The sequence below is a fragment of the Sapajus apella genome, unplaced genomic scaffold (assembly GCF_009761245.1).
Source record: "Sapajus apella isolate SASKATOON/1434 unplaced genomic scaffold, GSC_monkey_1.0 scaffold25, whole genome shotgun sequence".
Lineage (NCBI taxonomy): Eukaryota > Metazoa > Chordata > Mammalia > Primates > Cebidae > Sapajus > Sapajus apella.
The window spans coordinates 10960782-10967379 of NW_022436965.1; the positions used below are offsets into that span (position 1 = coordinate 10960782).

At 39.0% G+C, this 6598-nt stretch overlaps 1 long non-coding RNA gene across 1 annotated transcript in view; it reads left to right on the forward strand.

Moving 5' to 3' along the window:
- The first annotated feature begins 5495 nt into the window (after window positions 1-5495).
- The window catches only part of LOC116560076, a 78347-nt gene continuing 77244 nt past the window's right edge, over window positions 5496-6598 (forward strand). The window contains exon 1 of the long non-coding RNA XR_004272777.1: window positions 5496-5681. This is a non-coding gene — a long non-coding RNA (uncharacterized LOC116560076). The remainder of the gene's footprint in view (window positions 5682-6598) is intronic.

Consider the following 6598-nt stretch of genomic DNA (forward strand, 5'->3'; position numbering starts at 1 on the left):
CTATTTTCCAGAATTGTTATACCATTTTACATCCCAACGAGGAAGATATGAATCATCCAGCTTCTCCACATCCTTGGCAGAGTTTGGTGTCAATATTTTAAAACTTTTACCCATTCTTATACATGTATAGTGATTTGTCATTGTGGTTTTAAATTCCGTTCCTCTGATGTCGGATGTCTTTTCAAACGCTTGTGCTTACTTGCCATCTTTATTTCCATCTGTATTTTAATCTATATGCTATCTTTGGTAAAATGTCTGTTTATGTCTTTTGGCCATTTGCTAATTCGATTGTTTCTGGTTTTTTTTTTTTTTTTTTTTTTTGGCTGTTGAGTTTTCAGAGTTCTCCCTATAGTCTAGATAAGGGGTGTCCAGTCTTTTGGCTTCTCTGGGCCACATTGGAAGAAGAATTGTCTTGGGCCACATATAAAATACACTAAGACTAACAACAGCTGATGAAAATCACAAAACAATTCTCGTGAGGTTTTAAGAAAGTTGGGCCAAATTCAAAGCCATCCTGGGAGGCATGTGGCCAATGGGCCATGAGTTGGACGAGCTTGGTCTAGATCCTGGTCCTTTTTCAGATCTGTGGCTTGCAAATATTTTCCCCCAGTCATCCTCTTTACATGTACTTTGTAGAGACATTTTTAAATTTTGAGGTCTAATTTTTCTATTTTTTCTGTTATGGAGCATGCTGTTGGTATCAAGACTAAGAACTTTCTGCCTAGCCCTAAATCCCAAAGGTTTTCTATTTTTTTTTTTTTTGTTTCACATTTAAGTTGGTAATCCATTATAAGTTAATTTTTGTATCAGATGTGAGGTCTAGGTTGAGCTGATGCTTCTCCCCCTCCTCCTCCTCCTCCTCCTCCTCCTCCTCCTCCTCCTCCTCCTCCTCCTCCTTCTCCTCCTCCTCCTCCTCCTTCTCCTCCTCCTCCCTCTTCTTCTTCTTCCTCCCCTTCTTCTGCTTTTTTTTTGCCTAAGAAGGTGCAATTGCTCTAGCACCATTTGTTAATAAGGCTATTTGTCCACCATTGCCTTTGTACCTTTGTCAAGAATCAGCTGGGCATATTTGTTGCAGTCTATTTTGGATTTTCTATTATGTTTCATTGATCTATGTGTCTGTCTCTCCACCAATACCATACAGTCTTGATTACTGGAGCTATATAATAAATCTTGAAATTGGGTAGACTGATTCTGCCCACTTTATTCTTTCTATTCAAAATTGTTTTAGCTCTTCTAGTTTCTTTGCCTTTCTGTTTATTAATTTCCTCTATATCTACGAATACAAAAATTCTCACTGGTATTTTGATAGGGAGAAAGCATTCATTCAGTCTTTCATGATTAATTAGAGATTAGCTATAGGTACCAAGTTTGCCTTCTATTTCTGCTTTTTCTGAGAATTTTGTCATAATTCTCAGAAAAAAACAAATAGGTGGGTGTTGAATTTTATCGAATGCTTTTACATTAGTTATATAAACATGATTTTTTTCTTTCTTTAGCCTTTTAATATGGTGGATTACGTTGATTTTTGAAAGTTGAACCAGGCTTGCATAACTGGAATAAAGCCTACCTGGTCAAAGTGTATAAATCTTTTTACATATTGCCAAATTCTTGGTTTTTAGATTTTTTAAACACAGCTTTATTGAGGTATAATTGATATACAAAACTACATATTTTTACTATCTTTTTGCTTTTTTATTATTTTTAAATTGACATGTAATAATTGTACATATTTATGGGGTACAATGTGACATTTTGATACAAGTATATAATGTGTGACGATCAAATCAGGATAATTAGCAAATACGTCACCTCGCACATTTATCGCTTCTATGTATTGGGAACATTCAAAATCTACTCTTCTAGCTATTTGAAAATATACAATTAATCCTCACCCTAAAGTGCTACAGAGCACTAGAATTTATGCCTTCCATTTAGCTGTACTTTTGTATGTGTTAACCAGCCTTTAGTCAGCCCCTCTCCCCATGCCCCTTCCCTGCCTCTCCACTTCTGATACCGACTTTTATAGATTCCACATGTGACTGAGAACATGCAGATTTACCACTCTGCGCCTGGCTTAGTTAATTTATCCTAATGTCCTCCAAGCTCATCCATGTAAACTGCACATATTAATGTATTCAACCTAATGAGTTTGGACATATGAACATACCGCAAAACCATCACTGTAAATCAAGGCAATACACATAGTCATCAGCTCTAAAAGTTTCCTTGTATCTCTTTGCTTTTTGGTCTTTTTTGATGGGATGTTTGTTGTTGTTGTTATTATGGTAAGAACACTGAACATGAGATCTACCCTCTGAACAAACTTCTAAGTGCTCAATACAGCATTGTTAACTCTAAGCATTATGTCGTACGGCAGATCTCTGGAATGTATTCATCTTGTATAACTGAAACTGTACAGCCATTGTACAACAACCTTCCACTCCCCCTTTCTCCCAGCTGCTGGAAACCACTATTTATTCTCTGCTTCTGCGAGTGACTATTTTAGATACCTTCTGTAAATGGAATGATGTAATATCTTCCCTCTTCTAAAAGGCTTGTTTGCACTTAACATCATCTCTTTCAGGTTCATCCATGTTGTCACAGATAGCAGGATTTCCTTCTTTTATAAGGCTGAATAGTAGTTCATTGTATTTACATGCCATCTAGTTTTCTCCATACATGGCAGTGGACATTTGGGTTACTTCCGTATCTTAGCTATTGTGCATAATCCTTCAGTGAACGTGGAAATGCAGGTGTATCTTGGAGATGGTGATTTTTTAGATATGTATCAGAAGTGGGATTGCTGGGTCCTATGGTTTTCCATTTTAAATTTTTTGAGGACAAAATTTAAAATTTGAGGAGATTCTTTACTGTTTACCACAGTAGCTGTACATTCCAAACGACAGGGTACAAAACTTCCGGTTTCTCTATAACGTTGCCAAAGCTTGTTACCTTTGGGCTTTTGGTAACAGCCGTCCTGACAGGTTTGAGATGATATCTCAGTGTAGTTCTGATTTGCATTTCTTTGATGCTTAGTGTGTGGAACACTTTTTTATGTACCATTTGGCCATTTGCATGACTTCTTTGGAGAAACGTTTATTCAGGTTCTTTGTCTATTTTTAATTGGGTTACTTTTTCTCACTGAGTTATATTAATTTCTTATATAGTTTAGATATTAAGCCTTATCAAATATATGGTTTGCAAATATTTTCTCTTTCCAAGGTTACCTTTTCATGCCAGTGATTGTTTCCTTTGCTGTGTAGAAGCTTTTTAGTTTAACGTGGTCCTACTTGACTCTTTTTGCTTTTGTGACCTATGCTTTTGGTGTCACATCCAAGAAATAATTGCCAAGACCAGTATCAAGAAGATTTTTCCCTACGTTTTCTTCTAGGAGTTTTAGAATTTCAGGTCTTCAGCCTTTAATTCATTTTGAGTTTACATTTTGCATATGGTGTAAGATAAGGGTGTTTGATTTCATTCTTTTACATGTGGCTATCTAGTTTTCCCAGCATTATTTATTGAAGAGCCTCTCCTTTCCCCATTGTGTAGCCTTGGCACTTTTGCTAAAATCAGTTGAGAGCGAGTCAGTGAATCCAGCCCACACCCAAATGTGAGTGCTGCTCAACCTCCCATCCACCCCGTCTTAGAATGTAGCTCCTTTACCGTTCCACCTCAAAGCAGGAGGTGGCTTAGCAACATCCATACCTTTGGTAAGCCATGATTTCCAACTTTTGACCTCTAACCAGGGTAACAAAATGTCTCAAGTGACCCTGAATACAAGGCTCATTTCTTCTGATTTCTGCCCTTTCTTGGGGCTTAAAGCTAGTAACGTCTTATTAACTTATTAACTCTTGGATGCTTTTAAGAAGATTTTAAACATACTTTATACAGTCTTTTTAGTTATCTGTAGTTTACCCTTCAGGAGTATGGGTCTGAATTATTTAATCTGCCTTCTTCAGAAGCAAAATCAGGTGCTTGTCTGCATGTGTTGTTGTTGTTGTTTAATCTGGGAGGACTTATTTTGAGTGAAAACTGCCTTTTTGCTAAAGATTTACAGAGCTACATCAAGGAAAAAACTAACTGCCCACGCCTTGCTTTCTCAGCTGCCTTCTAGCGAAATAAGTTCTAATGTAAACTTTTTTTGCTTTTACTTTTCATATAAACTTAAAGGACCATTCAGATAGAGGCCACCTCACATAACAGGAATGGGTTTAAACTCAAATGTCAACCTGGTCTCCCTGGCCAATTGGAACAGCTGTTCCTCTCTTATCTGATAAGCCAGTCCTTTCTTCCAATATAGTTTTACTGTTGACAGTCTAATTGGTGGGGGTGGGATTCTTTTTACTTAAAAGACAAGTTCATCTGGTGGAAGCTTCCTGAAATACTGTAGTGGACTGAATGTTTGTGTACCCCCTATCTATAAATTCTATGTTAATATTCTAACCCCCCAAGGCGATGGTCTTAGGAGGTGGGCCTTTGGGAGGTGATTAGGTGAATGGGATTAGTGCCCTTACAATAGAGATCCCCAAAGAGCTCATTAGTCCCATCCACCACGTGAAGACACAGCAAGAAGGAATCGTCTATGTATCAGGAATTGGGCCTCCACCTGAAATGGAACCTGCTGGTACCCCAATTTAGGACTTCCCAGCTTACAGAACTGTGGGAAATAAGTTTCTATTGTTTATAAACCACCCAGTCTGTGATATCACTATGGCAGCCTGAACAGACTCAGACAGACATAAAAAAGGAGTGTTTAACTTCTTCCATTTGGCCAAGTCTGCCATCTGGCATTTAAGTTTTTCTTTTTAAAGGTGTCAAGTATTGTATAGCCAATGATTAAAATGACAGCTTTCTCTAGTCAGGAGCCAGATTATTAAGCCTGGCGCAGTGGTGTTCTCCTATACAGGTCTACAATCTCTTATTTACAACTTAAATTTCAAAACTCTGATAGTCGAAGTTCGAAAAAGATCTGTTGAGTGCAACATTTGAGCTGAGTTGATCTGATTTGGTGGCCAATTTTAAACTACAGTGAGGCTAGCTAAGGCTTTATTCACATCACCTGATGTCAATATTCATTTGCTGCAAAAACACTGATGTGTTTGATTGCTGCTTCAGACACTATTGGGGTGTGTTGTGCTAATAAACAGGAATGCACCAGTTTACCTTTCTAAAATTAGGGGTAAACTGATTTTCAACCAGGCTCAGTGTCTCACTCCTGTAATCCTAGCACTTTGGGAGGCCGAGACAGGTGGATTGCCTGAGCTCAGGAGTGCAGGACCAGCCTGGGCAACATGGCGAAACCCCGTCTCTACTAAAATCCAAAAAATTAGCCAGGCGTGGCGGCGTGCGCCTGTAATCCCGGCTACTCGGGAGGCTGAGGCAGAATTGCTAGAACCTGGGCGGCGGAGGTTGCAGTGAGCCAAGATCGGCCACTGGACTCCAGCTTGGGCGATAGAGGGAAACGCCGTCTCTTAAAAAAAAAAAAGATTTTCAAAAAATTGTTCTCCATGAGGCAAGAGGAAGATTTTGTTCTTTCTGGGATAGGAGGAACAAGGAGGAAGAGAGGGCAGTGGATACGGGGATATGGGAGAAGACACTGAGCATCGTCATGTCACCCCTTCCTGTGACCGGACCGTCCCCCAACCTTCAGCAAAGCTTCTCTACTAACAGCATGCATTCTGGTGAGTGAATTTGTGGCGGTGTGGGACCTGGTGAAGAGAGTTGTCTTTGTGCCTGTTTTGAAGTGGGTCAGAAGAGAGGTAGCAAGTGGATACAGGAGTACACAGACAGAAATTTGAGGGCTGAATTCTGAGAACTCCCAGAAATTATGGGGGACGAGGGGAGGGTCACTCTCTCAGCAGGCCTTGGATTTAGAATTCTGGTAAGGTATCATCAATTATGTAAGGAACAAAGCTTGCTACTTCTGTGAAGGTTTCAATTTTATCTGGTATTTATTTAGCTTTACATGTTTTTCATAATTTCCTCCCTTTCCTGGTCTCCATAATACAAATGAAGCATCTACCCTCTCTTGAGACAAGATTTTGTGTTTTACAGTCATTGCTTAGGAACCAGGAATTATTTAATTTGCATTTCAAATAATCATACTGCAAAAACAGATAATATGGTCAATAGGCAAATGATAAACATCTTGAACTTTATAATCAGACAAACTGGGTTTGGATCCTTTCTTAGGAAAGTTACTTAATCTTTCTAAGCCTTAATCCCTTAGTTGCAAAATGGGAGATAAATACTCCCTACCTATTAGGTTGTACATGTGGGGGACGCTAGGTCCCATGCCGTAAGCATCGTGAGAATGCAATAAATGATAGGTTTAAAAATATTGAGAGTTGTCCTGGTCCCTACCTCCTCGGTATGTGCTTCGTATTCACATTAATAGCCAAGAATCCATTTTTGCTTTCATTCAATAGGTGGCCTTTCTGAGCAGGTCTCTGTCCACATCCTCTTATGGCTCCTGTCACCTGCCCTCATCTCCAGGACCGCTGGTACATGAGACTAACAACAATGTAAACCATCTTTTTTTTTTTTTTTTTTTTTTTTTTTTTGAGACAGAGTCTTGCTTTGTTTCCCAGGCTGGAGT